We start from the raw sequence: 17,053 nt of genomic DNA, 5'->3' as shown, positions 1-17,053 counted from the left end.
GTAATGTAGCTCCCCTCTTCGTCCTCTTGTTCCTATTTCTAACTCTTACTCCTCAATACACCTACCTGATGTTTCTCAACATTTAGTGTACCTAAGAATCATTTGGAATGGTGTGATAAGATGCAGATTCCCAGTCTTACGCCTAGAGATTAAGATTCAGCGGATTTGTGGTAGACTCCAAACATCCCAGGTAAATCTGCTACAAGTGGGCAATAGAGCACAATATGAGAAAAATAGAATCAGTCCATGCAGTGCAAGATGGTGGGAGCAATACTGGCCCAGGGTGACAGAAATACTGAACAATAACAAAGCAGGTGCTGAGAAAAATTACCCTAAGATATCAACTTTTGATGTAGCAGCTCTACCTCATATTGAATATGTTTATATTTGATAGTTGGACTGTGTTATGTGGGGACTTTGGAGTTGACTTGATCTGCCTGAAGGTTTAAGAAGCTTAGCAATTAATTATTACTAACTATATAATCTTGGTCAAATTACCTCATTCTTCTGAGCCTCAGCTTCCTCATCTATAAATTTGAGAAATGTCATCACATTGTATAAATGTATTTTATTTAAGATTTTCTTTTTTGGATGCTTATTCTTCTGGGGTCTCTCTTTTTACATAACGATCTTGGTATATTACTTGGCTTGAGACAAACACACATACACATACCCCATTCCTTGTGCTACCCAAAGGGGCTGTTAACCTCCAGCAGACTTATTCTCTGGGCACCTGCCCCAACTCCATTTTCAGGGAGACATATTATCAAAACCACAGAAAAGATCCCTGCCTACAAACCACACCTTCCCTTTCATTCTATAACCAGAAATAGTGGTTAGATGCCTAAAACTCTGAGGAATCTCTGCATTCCTCAGTTAGAGATTTAATACCTGCTTCCCCTTCCCAACCCAACTTCCCACTGAGTCTAAGAAGAGTTATTCTTGGGTTTACATCTTGCACACTCACAAAGTGAACCTTTGACTTAACACCTGGTGTAAGCCACCAAAGGAAAGAAGGTTGACAACTGAAGTCTCTTATTCTTGTCATTTGCACTTTCTTAAGAGGAAATTTCAAAAGGATCATCATTGCTTTAAAAATGAATACAAATGGTGTTTTCATCGATTGTTACCTTGTTCCTAATAGTTTTTGTGGGAAGAGGTGTCTGCCTGACTTCACTGTTAGCGCTTGCTGATGTACTTTCTCATGCACACCAATGTCAGAAAGATACACCCAAGTCCCCTTTTTTCACCACAAGGAAATCTTTTTGGAAGTTTGGGCAAGTTAGCTGAGCTTCCATTTCCATATCTACAAAATGGAAATAGTGATTCTCACTTCACAAAATATTGTGGGGAGTATAAAATGAATGTGAAATCATTTTGAAAGTAAACACTTTATAAATACATAAATTTAGGTAATGAAATTTTAATCTCATTGGCAACTCAAAGTCTCCTAGTTGGGTATCCTGGTATTCTTAGTTAGGTCTCAATGATTACAAGTAATACAAACCACGTAAAACTAGCTTAAGAAAAGTGGAGAAATGTTTTATAAGAATGCCATAAATAGATCTTCATAGATCAATGGAATGGAATAGAGAGCCCAGAAATAAACCCACACAGTTATGGTCAATTAATCTACAAAGGAGGCAAGAATGTACACTGGAGAAAATACAGTCTCTTCAATAAGTGATGCTGGGAAAACTGGGCAGCTACACATAAAAGAATGAAATTAGATCATTCTCTAACACCATATACAAAAATAAACTCAAAATGGATTAAGACCTAAATGTAAGACTGGAAACCATAAAACTCCTAGAAGAAAACACAGGCAGAATACTCTTTGACATAAATCGTAGCAATATTTTTTTTGGATCAGTCTCCTAAAGCAAAGGAAATAAAAGCAAAAATAAATAAATGGGGCCTAATTAAACTTAAAAACTTTTGCACAACAAAGGAAGCCACTGACAAAATGAAAAGGCAGCCAACTGAATAGGAGAAAATATTCCCAAATGATATGACCAATAAGGGACTCATATCCAACATATATAACAGTTCATACAACTCAACATCAAAAAAACATGCAACCTGATCAAAGGACGCTCAGAAGATCTAAACAGAAGAAGAAGACAAAGAAGACATGCAAATGGCCAACAGGCACATGAGAAGATGCTCAACAATGCTAATCATAAGAGAAATGCAAATCAAAGCCACCTCACACCTGTCAGAATGGTAATCATCAAAAAGAACACAAATAACAAATTTTGATGAGGATGTAGAGCAAACGGAACCCTCATACACTGTTGGTGGGAATGTAAATCTGTGCAGCCACTATGGACAACAGTATGGAGGTTTCTCAAAAAACTGAAAATAGAACTACCATATGACCCACCAATTCCGCTCCTGGGTATATATAAGAAAAAAACAAAAACACTGATTTGAAAAGATACATGCACTCCAATGTTCATAGCAGCATTATTTACAATTGCCAAGGTATAGAAGCAACCTAAGTGTTCATCAACAGATGAATGGATAAAGAAGACGTGGCATGTGTGTGTGTGTGTGTGTGTGTGTGTGTGTGTATATATATATATGGAATACTACTCAGCAATAAAAAAGAATGAAATCTTGCCATTTGCAACAACATGGATAGACTTGGAGGGTATCATGCTAAGTGAAATAAGTCAGACAGAGAAACACAAATACTGTATGATAACACATGTGGAATCTAAAAAATACAACAAACTAGTGAATAAAACAAAAAAGAAGCAGACTCACTGATACGGAGAATAAATTAGTGATTGCTAGTGGGGAGAGGGCTGGGGGGGAGGGGCAATATAGGGGTAGGAGATTAAAAAGTACAAACTATTATGTATAAAATAAGGTACAAGGATATATTGTACAACACAGGGAATATAGTCAATATTTTATAACTATAAATGGAGTATAACCTTTAAAATTGTGAATCACTATATTGTACACCTATAACTTATATAATATTGTACATTGACTATACCTCAATTTTTAAAAAATCTTTTAAACAAAAAGAACAGCAACCTGTCAATAAATTTGCAAATTTTTTTTAAAGAAAAAGAGGGCTTCCCTGGTGGCGCAATGGTTGAGAGTCCACCTGCCAATGCAGGGGACACAGACTCATGCCCCGGTCCGGGAAGATCCCACATACTGCGGAGCGGCTAGGCCCGTGAGCTATGGCCGCTGAGCCTGCGCAAAAAAAAAAAAAAAAAAAAAAAAGAATGTCATAGTGTCTTAGAAAACAAAGCAAAACAAAAACAAAACTAGAACAGGAAAATAGCAGAGCCTTGAAAGGGACTAAAACCAGGAATTGGAAGATCCCTGGAACTCCTTGTCTCTTGTTTTATTAGTTCTGCCTATCTTCTTCTTCTCTAATATCGCCCTTAGGCTCAGGCAAGAGGGACCTCTGCCCTGGCCTCAGAGCGTTAGAGGGTCCCACTCTTGCCCTTCCCAGACTGTGCCCTTCCCTATGAGGCATAGAGTCCATGGGGTTAAAAAGATACACCCTAACACATGCATAGCCTCTCCCATGTAAGTGTGGGGACGGAGTATACAGGAACTCTGCTATAGGAACTTTCTGCTCACTGTTGCTAAACTTGTATCAATACCTAAAACTGCCCTAAAAAATAAAGCCTATTAAAAATAATAATAATAAAAAAAAATACAAAAAAAAAAAAAAAAAAAGCCCACAACTGTGCCTTTCCAGAGCCCATATAGCCCTTTCAAGAACATGGTCTGGGCACTTGAGGACACAGAATTCCCTGCTCCCAGAGGGCCTGAGTTTATTTCCAGGACCTGTTCTATCTTTTTTTCTGGGTCTGTCTTCCTGTGGACAAACTGTTCTGCAGGTGTGCCCCTCTAGTCCCAAAGCATGGCCAAAGTGGATGGTGCTTTGATGAGTTCCTGGAGTGTCTAGTACATGCAATGCATGGCCCTTTGTGGTGCCTGATGGAAAGATGAGGGGCTACAAACCATCTCTCCCCCCAAAGTCACTTTCCATTGCAGAAAGACTCTGAAGAGTCTCAGAACTTTAAATTTTCAAACTTCACCTCCAAGTCTGCTATAAATTATATTTGTCAAAAACAGGAAGGTAAAAATACCATATTTAATAGTTTGTTTTCTTAATTTATGCCTTTCCAATGTTTAAACATATGATATGAGGGCCATCATTTCTACTCTTGTTCCTGGTCCAATTAATGTTAGGGACAAACCAGTTATTCTTTCCCAAAGGCAGGCTGTATCCCAGCTCCAAGGTTATAAGCAATGGGCCCAGTCCCAGGTGGAGAACAAACTCCAGTCTCTCAGCTCTGACTCTAACTTCCTGGAAGAGAGTCTGGTTGGCTCAGCTCAGGTTGGGGAGGAGAGAACAGCTGCAACCCCTGGTCCAATCAATCGACTCTTTTCATGCCCAAAATGGGCATTTTCACAGAAATAAGACTATCAGGGGAAGGAAACACCCTGTGGTAGAACAGGCAGTTCCCAGAGAAATGTGGCTGAGTAAATTCTCCACTGAGTATCCAAATTCACAGATAAAATAAACGCAAGTTTTATTTCTCTTATTTCAAATTGGTAAAAAATATATAGAAAATCAATATATTCCAGTTACAAGACAAATTATACCATGATTTGTTAGCCTTTTTTGCAGTTGGCTTTAATAGGAACAATTAATATGAACTATGGTAGAGAGGAAATTTCTGTTCAAGAGAAAGTAAAGTGTTATTAAGATGATGTTCAATCCCCATCTTCATACAGTATTTTTTAAAGGTGATCAGTGTGCTAATACAAGTCTAATACTTTTTCCTTATTAGAAAATCAAGCTAAAGTGTTTTTTAAAACATTCCATTGACTTATTCTTCCCAATCTCCTTTGTTTAAAATAAAGCAACAAACCTAATAAGGTATACAATGTTTCATTAGAAAACACTTGCCAAGCCTTCTAGCTATAGTAGGATTAATACAGTTCATAACTGGGATCTCTTAACAGTCCTATTTGAAAAAATACAAAAGACTGGAAAGCAGTATTTGCTTTGGATACAAGAAAAGCATGTAGAATAACATTGTTTCAGCAAGATTATCTCCATGTAACAGTATCAAATATGGAAGGAATGAGAAAGTATACTTTCAACCTTTTCTGGAAAAAAGAAAAAAAGGGAAAACCTCATCAAAAGAAGAAAAAAGACAGGCATACATTGTTACTGTTTCCATGTATGTTTCTTCACCTCAAATAACCTAATGTTACTGTTAAGGCTTAAACTGAAAGGCCCATCCATTCTACCCAAGTCTGAAGTTTAACATCCTCTACACTTTATGCAGACAAAACTTCTGCTGATTTCATTTGGCTTCCACAGACAATATGCAACCATCCAGAAGTTATCAGCAATTCTAAACAAAGGCATTATTTGCTCTGGAGCAACAGAGGGTCCGTACTATATAGGAAGGGCTTATGGGCAGTAATCCAGTTACAATGGGGAATAGAAGGGGTCTTCAAACATTTTTGCTTGAGTATACAATTAAAGAACATTTAAATACTATGAAGCCCCACTAACATTTTAAAGCCTAAATATAAAATCTCTCCCCCATAAGTTTAAATAGTAGGAAAAGATGCAATTCTGACATACTGTACATTTTGACATTTTTTTAAAAAATGGTTATAACACTCTTTTAAATGTATCAGAAAGAATGTAAATAATATAGTGACTTGACACCACCATCATTCATTTTAAATGAATTTAAGTAAACAAATTCTTCTCTAACAGTTCCTTTTGTTCCTTGAATTCTTATTTTCTTTTCACTTCCCTAACAGAATTACATGATGTAATATAGTTTGTGTTTTCTGTCATATTAATCACCTCCATAATATTTCTTTGCAATAAAACCATGTATATAAATTGAAAGTAAGTGGGTTTTTTTCCCTAAAACATCAATGGCCGAAGTGTTTCATTAAAAGACTTCTGGTTAGTATTAGTCAACAATTATTGGAAACACCATAAAGGACTGAACATTTGCAGTATGCTAGATTGCAGATGGGAGAGAGGTAGTAGGCCTTTTTTAGTCAAGTGGGAGGACAATTTTGAAGGAAAGTCAGCAAAAGAGAAATACAATGACTCTTGACCGTGGGGAAAATTCTCAGGTAGATCAATTTTTAGAAAGAATAAACATGGAAGTTTAATATCTATAAACTGACCCTCTTTAAGTTATGTGTGTCCAAGTACCCACTGGAAAATCTCCTTTTACCCCAGGGGACTGCATATTTTGCTTTGAAGATCTTTGAGCTAGATAAATTTATTTGAGGTTTCTTTTATATAATAAGCATAATAATCTTTTTACATAGATTGTTTGTGCCAATCAATAAACCATTAAAGTTTGTAATGATGCTCTTATAGAACACTGAAGAAAATCCACTTGAAAATGTATTATTTTTTTAATTTGGACTCACTTGAGAGGCAGTTGGTAGAGATTAATAAGGAACCAAAAACATCTTCTTGCCACTCCTACCGTTAACAACCACCTATATTATTGCTATGGTTTGGACTGCAGAAGCAGCTGGTTCTTTCAACCCTTCCTAAATTACTCAACCCTTAGTCAACTTAGATTGCTGGCCTAGGTAGAAAGATCTTCTTTTAGGAAAGTTGTATTCCCTTCCATCTCTGCTTGCAATTGACTCAATCCAGTCTGAATCTATATTTGCCTTGAAAACTTTGCTGAAAGAACTAAAGAAGCAACCAATACATTCCAATATCCTGATTTTTCTTTTTTTTACCTTTTTTCTTAGAGCTATGGTCTCCATGAGTGTTTGGTTCACTTTCCAAGTTATTGCAGATGACAGGTTTTGAAATCTATTTCCATTGTGTAATAATGATAGCCAGCTTTCCAGACTGCAATAACTGTGTTCTTGAACCCACCACCTGACCACTCAGCCAGTGCCCACTTTTAAGTACCAAATTCTGTATTTTTTAGGATACAGGTTCAGTTGCTATAACAAAACCCAGAATAATAGTGATTTAAACAAAATAGTTTATTTTCACATAACAATCCAAGTTTAAGCAGAACTGGCTGATAGGCAGCTTCATGGTATTAGGAACACAGGGCTCATGTTATCTTGTTGTTCTCCTGTCCTAAATAGTTGCAGTCATCAAAGAAGTCTCAGCATCACATACACATCTGAGAGAGCAGGAGGAGAACAGAGATGCAGGGAAAGATTAAGGACATGACCCAGAAGTTGCACACATTACTTATGCTTAAACCCATTGGCTTGATCATATGGCCACACTTAGTGGCAATTGAGAAATGCAATCATTGGGTGGGTGGCCATATACCCAAGCTTAAAATTCAACCTCATGGAAAAAGAGAGGGGACTGGATATTGGGGGACAACTAGCCAACTCTGCTATAATGTTTACTGGAAAAACTAAGCATATTATCTATGCAATGCCCGAGGAGTCATTTGCACAACTCCTCTAACTGCAATAGCAGTAGTTGCCTCTTGATCAGGTCATGTGGGATGATCTGTTCAGTGATTGTTTTCTGACCTGAATGGCTAACAAATACCCTTCAAATAATAATTCAAAATGTGTGGGATGGCTTTATATCACATCAAAAAGAATTGTTGAGAGCAAACAGATTGATATTTTCTCAAAAGAAACATGACTTGCTTTAAAAGACACTGAAGAAAATACACATTTTCTTCACATAAGCTTTTCTTTTCATTAGAATGTTATATGCAGAAAGCAATTTTTCTTTCCCTTCCTCCTTCCTTTTCTGTTTTTCTCCTTCCAGGATTCATATTTAATAACCAGATATAGAGTACCTTATTTATGACAGGAACTTTCACATATAATATTATCTGACTTAAGCTATACATCAATTACAAGAGATAGATATTATCCTTAATATAAAAATGAGGAAACTGAGACTCAGAGAAGTTTAATGACTAGCTCAGGATCATGTCACCAAGTCACACAATCACACTGTGGTACGGGCTTGTTAGAAACTTCCAGGAAACCATGTATCTCTGCCCCAGCCTAAAACAGGTGATATGCTATGTAGCTTTCTATGAGAGTGTCAAGCACTGCAATTCAATAGATCAGAGAAACTGGTTTAAAGAGCAATTTTAGACCACATGGCAGAGATTGCTTGCTGTCACTCAATATGAATTCATTTCTTCTTCCTTAGTAACAGAATCTCCGATTTAACTGGGCACAAAGCTAGTCAACCTCCCTTGCACCCAAGTATGACAACTGTAAGCAAAATCTTTCTGTATACCATATAGAAAGTATCCTTAGAGGAAAAAAGCATAGCCTCCTTCTTCCTTTATTACTTTTGCAGGATGAAATGTAGATATAATGTTGGAGGCTGTCATGGATTAAGTTGTACCTCCCTCCAAAAAATAAGATACAGTGAAGTCCTAACCCCCAGTCCCTCTGGATGAGACTTTATTTGGAAATAGGGTCTTTGCAGATGTAATCAAGTTAAGATAAGGTTATTAGAGTGGGCCTTAATCTAATACAACTGCTATCCTCATAAGACAAAACTTTGAACACAGACATATAGGGACAACACCACGTGAAGACACCCAGATGGGCACAGAAGGAAGACAATGTAGAGAAGATAGCCCTGTTATGACAGAGGTAGAGATCAGAGTAATACATCTACAAGCAAAGGAAAACCAAAGAATGCCAGCAAGCAGCAGAAGCTAGGAGAGGCAAGGAAGGATTCTTCACTACATCCTTTAGAGAGGGTATGGCCATACTCCTTCATTTCAGACTTTCAGCCTCCAGAACTGTGAGACAATAAATTTCCATTATTGTAAGCCACCTAGTTCATGGCACTTTGTTGCAGAAGCCCTAGGAAACTAATACAGTGCCTGAGCAGTCATCTTGGATCATAAGATTGCTTGCTGTGGATGGCAGAAAAGCAAGAGAGAAGAAGCCTGGGGCCTTGATGACTTCATAGAATAGAGTCTGAACTATCTGTCTATGCAGTTTTACATGAGAGAGAAACAACTTTCAATCTTGAAGCAACTATTATTTGGAGTTCTTATTACTCACAAATGAACATAATTCTGATATGAGCTACATACCTCTCCTTTAAAAATGTACTACTAAGGGCTATGGTGCCTAATCCTAGCTTTCATGGAATATTCTGGTTCTCCATCCACTTTCTCAGTGGAAACAATTGGGAGTGTGATAAATCTTATCACAGATTCCAGCTTTACCAAGGAAGAGAGTAAAATTAAGATGGTTCTTAAAGATTGCTGGGAACTGGAGGCAAATGACTCAGGGTTGAAATCATGGGTTATTCAGATTAAATATGACAGTAGCATAGTACAGTGGGTAAAAGAACAGACTGTGGCATCAAACAGTCTTGGAATCCAATTCCAATTCTACCCCTTACTAGATAGCTAAGTGATTTTTGAATAAGTTATTTCACATCTCTACTCCTCAGGTTTCTTATCTATAAAATAGATGATAAAAAGAGGCATGCTAATGTTTTGCTTAACTGAGGATGGACAGCATGAGTGTAAGATAATAATGAACTTACTGGATTGTTGAGGGGATTAAGTGAAAAATACACATGAAGTGCTTGACACAGTTCCAAGCATGTATTAATTTCCTTCCCACCATAGGGTTTTTGCACATGTAGTTCTATTTCCACAGATGCTCTCTTACTGTCATCAGATTCTGGTAAATAAATACTCTCTGCATGACTAATTCACATACATTAATCTCAGCACAGAGCTCTTCTCTTCAGAAATTCCTGCTTGGTCTCCCCTGCACCAAGGGCACACATAATTTGATGATTTTTAATCATAGCTCTTAGTAAAATTTGATCTAGGATTATTATTTGTGTTATTATTTGATTGATTTCTGTCTTTCCTTCTAGACTAGCACTCCTCAAAGTATGGTTTACTGGCCAGTGTTGATCTGCAAATTATTTATTTTTATTATTTATTTATTTATTTATTATTTATTTATTATCTCCTTATCCTCCAGGAGATAAAAACAGAAACTAAGATTAAGATTTTAGAAACTTTTATAACAATTTGATATAGTAATAATGGTTTGTATTTTTCATATTTGACTTTTTATTTTGTTTTTCTAGTAATTCATTTTTCTTATAATCTACAAAAACATCTGTCCACAACTGACTTCTTAAAATTTTTAACTGATCTTAACAGAAAACAACTTAAAAAATGGTAACAGTTGGGCTTCCCTGGTGGCGCAGTGGTTCAGAGTCTGCCTGCCGATGCAGGGGACGCGGGTTTGTGCCCCGGTCCAGGAAGATCCCACGTGCCGCGGAGCGGCTGGGCCCATGAGCCATGCCTGCGGAGCCTGTGCGTCCGGAGCCTGTGCTCCGCAACGGGAGAGGCCACAACAGTGAGAGGCCCGTGTACTGCAAAAAAAATAAAAATAAAAAAAAAATAAATGGTAACAGTAAAGTCTTCTGTATCAATAATTACTTTAAATGTAAATGGATTAGATTCTCTAACCAAAAGACACAGAGTGGCTGAGTGAATTAAAAACAAGACCCAACTACATGCTGTCTACAAGAAACTCACTTTAGATTTAAGGACACATATAAGCTGAAAATGAAAGGATGGAAAAAAATATTCCATGTAAATGGTAACCAAAAGAGAGCAGGGGTTGAAAGAAAAAAAGTCGCAAGAGAAAAAGGACATTATATACTGATAAAAGGATCAATCTACCAGGAAGATATAACAGTTACATATGCATCCAAGGTCAGAGCACCTAAATAATATATAGCGAACACTGACAGAACTGAAGGAAGAAATAAACACCAATACAACAAAAGTAGCAGACTTCAGTTCCCAACCTTCAGTAATTGACTGTAATATCTGAACAGAAGATCAGTAAAGAAATAGAGGTCCTGAGTAACACAATAGAGCAAACATTTGCTAACATATGTAGAACATTCTACCCCACAACAGTAGAATACACATTCTCCTCAAGCACACACAGATCTTTCTCCAGGATAGCTCACGTTAGGACAAAAAACTAGCCTTAACAAATTTAAGAAGATTGAAATCATACCACAAAGAAATGAAAATGGAAATCAATAGAAAAAGGAAAACTGGAAAATTGACAAGCACGAAAATTAAACAACATACTCTTGAACAACCACTAGTTCAAAGAAAAAAATCAAAAAGGAAATTAAAAAATATTCTGAGGGCTTCCCTGGTGGTGCAGTGGTTGAGACACCGCCTGCTGATGCAGGGGACACGGCTTCGTGCCCCGGTCCGGGAAGATCCCACATGCCGTGGAGCAGCTGGGCCCGTGAGCCATGGCCGCGGAGCCTGTGCGTCCAGAGCCTGTGCTCTGCAACGGGAGAGGCCACAACAGTGAGAGGCCCGTGTACCGCAAAAATATATATATATATATTTTCTTTTTGAGACAACAAAAATGAAAACACAACACACCAAATTTATGGGATGCTGCAAAAGCAGTACTAAAAGGGAAGTTCATAGAAATAAATGCCTGTGTTAAAAAAGAAAAAAGATTTCAAATAAACAACTTACCTGTGCACATCAAGAAACTAGGAAAAGGAGGAACAAGCTAATTGGCAGAAGGACGGACACAACAAAGGTAAGAGCAGAAATAAATGAAATAGAAAACAGAAAAACAGTAGCAAAAAATGAATGAAGCTAAGAGCTGTTTTTTTGAAAAAATAAAGTTTACAAACTTTGTCTAGACTGAGAAAAAAACAGAGAAGTCCCAAATATTAAAATCAGAAATGAAAGAAAGAAGAGACTTTGCAACTGATGCCACAGAAATGAAAAGTATCAAAAGAGACTATGATGCACAACAGTATGCCAACAATTGGACAACCTAGAAGAAACAGATAAATTCCTAGAAACATATTATAAATAAAATCATGAAGAAATAAAAAGTATGAATAAACCTCTAACCAACACAGAGATTGAATCAATGATCAAAAACCTCCCCAAAAATTAAAGTCCAGGACCAGATGGTTTCACTGATGAATTCTACCAAACATTTAAAGACAAATTAATACCAATCCTTCTCTTTCAAAAAATTGAAAAGGAGGGAACACTTGAAAACTCATTTTAAGAGGTCAGCATTACTTTGATACTAAAGACAGACAAAAACACCACAAGAAAAGAAAACTACATGCCAACCTGATGAAAAGAGGTGCAAAAATCCAGAGCAAAATGCTAACAAAGCAAATTCAGTAGCATATTAAAATGATCATAAGCATGACAAAGTGAGATTTATCCCTGGGATACAAGGATGTTTCAATATACAAAAATCAATTAATGTGATACACAACGTTAATAGAATAAAGAATAAAAATCATATGATCATGTAAATGGATGCAGAAAAAGCATTTGAAAACATCTAACACCTTTTATGATAAAAACTCTTAATAAACTAGGTATAGAAAAAAAATGTACCTCATTATAATAAAGGATATATATGACAAGCCCTCAACTAACATACTCAATGGTGAAAAGCTAAAAGCTTTTCTTTTAAGATCATGAACAAGGCAAGGATGCCCACTCTCACCACTTCTGCTTAACATAGTACTAGAGACTTAGCCAGAGAAATTAGGCAAGAAACAGAAATAAAAGTCATCCAAATTAGAAAGGAAGAAGTAAAAGTGTTCCTGTTTGCAGACAACATGATCTTATATATAGAAAACCCTAAAGATTCCATTTTTTAAAAAGCTATTAGAACTAATAAATTCAGTAAAGTTGCAGGTTACAAAATCAACATACAAAAATCAGTAGCATTTATATAGACTAACAATGAACTATCTGAAAAGGAAATTAGGAAAATAATCCTACTTATAATAGCACCAAAAGGAATAAAATACATATGAATAACCTTAACTAAAGGGGTGAAAGACTTGTATACTGAAAACTACAAATCACTGATAAAAGAAATGAATATAACACAAACAAATGGAAAAACATCTTATGTTCACTGATTGGAAGAACCGATATTGTTAAAATGACCATACTATCCAAAGTAATCTACACATTCATTGTATTCTCTATCAATATTCCAATGGCATTTTTTACAGAAACAGAAAAAACAGTTCTAAAATTCATATGAAATCACAAATGACTGTGAATAGCCAAATCAATCTTGAGAAAGAAGAACAAAGCTGCGGTATCACAGTTCCTGATTTCAAAGTATATTACAAAGCTAGAGTAATCAAAACAGTATGGTACAATATCATTTTAATTAAAACATCAAATCAAAACAGAATACAAAGCAGAGAAATAAACCCGTGTATATATGGTCAACTAATATTTGACAAGGGTACCAGGAATACACAATGGGAAAAAGGATAGTTTGTTCAACAAAAAGTGTGGGAAAACTGGATATCTACATGTAAAAGAATGAAACTGGACCCTAACTTTACATCATACAGAAAAACCAGCTCAAAATGCATCAAATTCTTAAACATAAGACCAAAACCTGTAAAACTCCTAGAAGAAAACGTAGGAGAAAAACTTCATGGCAGTGGCCTTGGCGATGATTTCACAGATATGACAGCAAAAGCATAGACAACAAAAATAAGCAAGTGGTACTACATCAAACTAAAAAGTTTCTGCACAGTAAAGGGAACAATTAAAAGGAAACCTATGAAATGGGAGAAAATATTTGCAAATCACATATCTGAAAAGGTGTTATTGTCTAAAATATATGAGGAATTCCTACAACTCAATAGTTAAAAAAAAAAACCTAATACTCTGATTTAAAAATGAACTAGACTTGAACATTTTTCTAAAAAAGACATACAAAAGGTCAATGGTATATGAAAAAATGCTCAACATCACTAATTATCAGAGAAATTCAAATCAAAACCACAATGAGATATCACCTCACACCTGTCAGTTTGCTTATTATCAAAAAAAAGACAAGAAGTGTTGGCTAGGATGTAGAGAAATTGGAACCCTTGTACATTGGGAATGCAAAATGGTGCCACTGCTATGGAAAACAGTATGGAGGTTTCTCGAAAAATTAAAAATAGGGCTTCCAAAAAAAAAAAAAAAAAATAGGGCTTCCCTGGTGGCGCAGTGGTTGAGAGTCTGCCTGCCGATGCAGGGGACATGGGTTCGTGCCCCGGTCCAGGAAGATCCCACATGCCACGGAGCTGCTGGGCCCGTGAGCCATGGCCGCTGAGCCTGCGCGTCCAGAGCCTGTGCTCCGCAGCGGGAGAGGCCACAACAGTGAGAGGCCCACGTACCGCAAAAAAAAAAAAAAAAAAATTAAAAATAGAACTACCATATAACCGAGCAGTCCCATTTGTGGGTACTAATCCAAAAGAATTTAAATCAGGATCTCTAAAAGATAATAGTGCCTTTATGTTTATTACAGCAATATTCACAATAGCCACAATGTGGAAATAACCTAAATGTCCACCATTAGATGAACGGATAAAGAAAATGTGGTATATACATAAAATAGAATACTCTTTTACCTTAAAAAGAAGGAAATCCTGCAATATACAACATGAATGAACCTTGAGGACATTATGCTAAGAAAAATAAGCCAATCACAGAAACATAAATATTGAATACTTCCACTAATATAAGGTATCTAAAATAATCAAATTCATAGAATCAAAGAGTGTAATGGTGGTTGCCAGGGGCTAGAGAGAGGAGGAAATGGGGATGAAGTTTCAGTCAAGAAAGATAAATAAGCTCTAGAGATCTGCTGTTCAACATTGTACCTGCAGTCAACAATAATATATTATACACTTAGAAACTGGTAAAGAGAATAGATCTTATGTTAAGTGATCCTCTCACTATAAAATAAAATACAATATAAAATGAAACTGGGGACTTCCCTGGTGGCGTGGTGGTTAAGAATCCGCCTGCTGATGCAGGGGACACAGGTTCAAGCCCTGATCTGGTAAGATTCCACATGCCACGGAGCAACTAAGCCTGTGCGCCACAACTACTGAGCCTGTGCTCTAGAGCCCGCGAGCCACAGCTACTGAGCCCACACGCCTACAGTCCATACTCCACAACGAGAGAAGCCACCGCAATGAGAAGCCTGCGCACCACAACGAAGACCCAACACAGCCAAAAATAAATAAATAAACTTACAAAAAATAAATAAATAAAATGAAACTGGTTTTTGATTACAGATAGTTCAAGAAGCACTGTTCTGGACCAGGGATCAGCAAACTTTTTCTGTAAAAAGTGAGAGTAAACATGTAGGCTTTCCAGGCCAATCAGTCTCTGTTGCAACTACATAACTCTGCCCTTTTAGCATGAAAGCAGCCATAGACAATACATAAACAATGAATGTGTCTGTGTTTCAATAAAACTTTATATTAAAAAAAGATGATGGGCCAGATTTGATCCACAAGCTGTAGTTTGCCAACCCCTGTTATAAGCCATGAAACTCCAGGGAGCAGATGTCTCATTTGTTTTGGTCTTCACTGTCTCTCCAGTGCCTAAAATATCCTTCACATAATAGGTACTCAATAACTATGTATTTAAAAGATGATTGGTCTACTTTATGATGCAGGTGCAGGTCTTGCCTGAATTGATGTAGACATCATATGTCCAGGTCTATCAATGCCATGGATGACCATGATAAGAATGTTAACTGACTCTGGTTAACCACAGATAACCAGATTAAAACAACAGATGTTCCATGGATCAAATATAGTCTGGGAAGCAAAGGCAATCACCAGTTGCTTGAAAAAAGAAAGGAAGAGGGTATTGGCACTTGGTAGGTTTTAAGGAAGCTGTGAAAGTTTGAGAAGAATGGTAAGGGAAGCTAAAAGTGGTGTGTGATAGATACATTGCTTAGTTGAGGTTGGAGAGCATGAGTGAGAGGTGGCAATGACCCAGAAGGCAGCAGTGTCCTCTAACAAGGCCCTGGGCTTGGTGTTCCAGGTAGATTAGCCTAGAAGGAAGACTATTGAATAATACATCCTTGTCCTTTTCCTCTTTAAAAGCCTCTGATCATACCACAGGAGTGTGAGGGAGACCACAAGTACCATTTCAAGGCAGCTCTAAGCACACTGAGTAGACGCCATGAGCAAGGCTCACCATCTCAAGTTGAAAAAAAATTTAAGAACAAGAAGTTATTACTGAAATTAAACAGCAACAGATGTATCCAAGGAATATTGTGGGAATTTGATCCCTTTATGAATCTTGTGATACATGAATGTATGGAGATCATATCCAGGGCAACAGAACAATATTGGAAAGGGGATAATAAAAGGAAATAGTATCATCATGTTAGAATCCTTAGAAAGAGTATAAATGATGGCTGTGTTCAGCAGAGAAATCAATTGCTTCCACACGTCCCATCCTCAAAGGACTTGTTTTATTGTGATGTAAAAGTCAGGTGATGCACACTTGTCATATTAAATTTTTAACTGAAATTTTTAAAAACCCAAAATGCTGATAACTTGCTAAGATCAGATCCAAAATTCCCTGACATCGAAAGTCTTTGATCATTTGGTTCCAATCTACCTTTCTCATCACTTCATGCCAGAAACACCTTCCCCAAAATATACTGTTCCTAGAGCCACACCAGGCCATTTACTCTTTCCCTCAACATGCCTGATGCTTTCACATCTTGACACCTTGGCTCTAGCTATTCTCTTCCCTGCAATGCCTTTCTCTCCTCTTCATCCAGCAAAGTCTTAGCCCCCCTTGGAGACCTACACTGTGAAGCCTTCATGGCTCACTTACCAGATAGTTTGTCTCTCATTCCACTGCTCTGCCATTACATTCTATCCCAATAATTTGTTTGCATGTCTGCCTGTGCGCTGAGACAGGGAGCCCCTTGAAAGCTAGTTTTAATATTCTGGTGCTTAAGCAGAATTGGCAAAAATGCAAAGAGCCCGTGATCTGCATTTAAAGCAATTATAGCAGTATTTTCTCCTGCATTCTCTCTTGCTACACTGATTTTCCTTCCTGCATTTATCCCTTCCCAGCTGAATCTTTTCTTTTGCTCTTCTCAGACCCAGACACAGGAGAAAACCTTTCTATGCAAGGTTGATAAGCTT

At 37.0% G+C, this 17,053-nt stretch overlaps 1 pseudogene; it reads left to right on the top strand.

The window, feature by feature from the left end:
- Positions 1-15,875: 15,875 nt before the first annotated feature.
- On the top strand, positions 15,876-16,301 carry LOC137202929 (small nuclear ribonucleoprotein G pseudogene; annotated as a pseudogene).
- Positions 16,302-17,053: the final 752 nt, after the last annotated feature.

The sequence above is a fragment of the Pseudorca crassidens genome, chromosome 11 (genome assembly GCF_039906515.1).
Source record: "Pseudorca crassidens isolate mPseCra1 chromosome 11, mPseCra1.hap1, whole genome shotgun sequence".
Taxonomy (NCBI): Eukaryota; Metazoa; Chordata; class Mammalia; order Artiodactyla; family Delphinidae; genus Pseudorca; species Pseudorca crassidens.
The sequence above is the reverse complement of the archived record's forward strand: the minus strand, read 5'-3'. Positions and strand labels throughout refer to the sequence as shown.